The sequence below is a fragment of the Chrysochloris asiatica genome, unplaced genomic scaffold (assembly GCF_000296735.1).
Source record: "Chrysochloris asiatica unplaced genomic scaffold, ChrAsi1.0 scaffold00001, whole genome shotgun sequence".
Taxonomy (NCBI): domain Eukaryota; kingdom Metazoa; phylum Chordata; class Mammalia; order Afrosoricida; family Chrysochloridae; genus Chrysochloris; species Chrysochloris asiatica.
In genome coordinates, this window is record NW_006408519.1 from 60094819 (window position 1) to 60096995 (window position 2177).

The following is a 2177-nucleotide window of genomic DNA, read 5'->3' on the forward strand; positions in this document are numbered from 1 at the left end:
CACCTTAGTCCTCAAGCTGACATCTTTGCTCTTCAACACTTTAAAAAGTTCCTGTGCAGCAGCTGAAAATTCTGAAAGCTTTGTTCCATTCGTGTCACTAAGGTCCTCTATTTTGAGGAAGAAACTCTTCCCCACTTGTATGTTGAGTGCCTTCCAATATGAGGATTTTATCTTCTGGCACAATATCTGACAATGCTTCATTGCTATTATTCACAAGGTTCTCAGTAGCTAACCATTCAGAAGTGATCTGTCTTTCTTTATAGTCTGTCTTCATCTGGTAACCCACCCGAAACCTGTCCACCATTATTAGTGTACCCTGCTGGGATTTAAAATACCAGTGGCATAGCTTCCAGCATCACAGCAATGCATAAGCCACCACAGTATGCAAACTGACAGACAAATGATGCAAAGACAATGTAGGAAGAAAGAATAAATTCTAAGTAATTAGCCCCTGAAATTTGTATAGGTAGCAGTGGAACATTCTTTTGTTCTGTTGCTTATATACTCTGAATCGGTACCAACTTGACAGCACCAATCAGCAACAATAGTCTCTTAGGCCAATTCTCCCTCATCTTCAAACTTTCAACACCTCCTTCCCTATCCTCACATTCAGCTGATGACTCAGCTTCCTAATTCACTAAGAAAATGAAGCAATTATAAGAGAATTGCTTGAAGACATGGGCTGAGTACAACCAGCCATGTTCTATTGACACCCACTGACCTCGAGATGATAGAGAGAAGAGGAGAGCCTGGCTGGTCTGAAGTTTAGGGAGATGTGTGAACCATCGAGTCCCCAGAGCACTGACCTGGGCACTTGGGGCTAGAACTGAGAGTGAAAGAGCCAGCTAATCTGCAATCCAGGGAGGTAAGCATGAACTCCCAAACTTGAAGTTAGTACCAATTTGACCTGATTTGGATGGTGAGCTAACCAGAACTTGACAAGATGAAGATAAAGATGCTTGATACTATAAGCAAGTGTAAATTGCTACAATTCAATAAACTAGACTTTTGCTTATGGAGACAATTGCTCAAAATTTCAACTGGAATGGAAGGATTCTTCATATCAAGGAACAAGCTTGTTTCCTCAGTACTGAGTTGATAGGGATGGGCAATCTAGACATTGGCTATCAAAATTGGGGGGTTATAAAGGCACAAAGTGACTGGTTTACAAGCTTTCATAAGTGTGCTTAGTTTTAGAACAAGGGGTAAGGTAGAATCCCCACTTGTTTTTTTGTTTGTTTGTTTGTTTGTTTTCTATAGCTGGATCTGGTGAAAGGTGATAACGGATGATGCTGATAGGATTTTATGATTCAATTGTGAGTAACTGTTAGCAGGATTAATTGTGATTGTCAAGACTCTAACTAAAAACGAGGAGTAGTTAATCTTTCATTTCAGCAACATACAATACCAGGTCTATCAAGAAGGAAGAGCATGAGATCCCTACCTAGAAAAGCAATGACAGCAGAGATGGTGGCAGAAGCTATGACCTGGAGAGATAAAGCAGCTTCAGGTTCTAGGTCCATGGACTGAGTAAGGCCGTGTGCCTGTGGGCAGGAGACTGGCTTGCAGAATATGCCCTTAGGACATCTAAGTGAATATATATTTTTTGTTTGTATGTGTACATCTATTATTTTTGCCTTGTTCATTTGTGAAATTGTTGTTGTTGTTAGATGCCATCAAGTTGGTATCTACTCATAACGACCCTATGCACAACAAAACAAAGCACTGCCCAGTCCTGGGCCAACCTCACAATCATTGCTACATTTGAACCCATTGATCTGACACTGTGCCAATCTCACTGGGTCTTCCTCTTTTTCTCCAACTTTCCACCTTACCAAACATGATATTCTTCTACAGTGACTGGTTCCTACTGACAGTATGCCCAAAGTATGAGAGACAACATCTGGCCATCCTGCCTTCCAAGGAGCACTCTGGCTGCACTTCTTTCAACACGGATCTATTTGTTCTTTTGGCAGTCCATGGCACTTCAATATTCTCCTCCAACACCATAACTCAAATGCATCAATTCTTCCTTATTCACCATCCAACTTTTGCATGCATACGAGGTTATTGAAAATACCATATCTTAGGTCAGGCACACCTTAGTCCTCAAACTGACATCTTTGCTCTTCAACACTTTAAAAAGGTCTTGTGATAGAAGAACAAACACAAAAAAA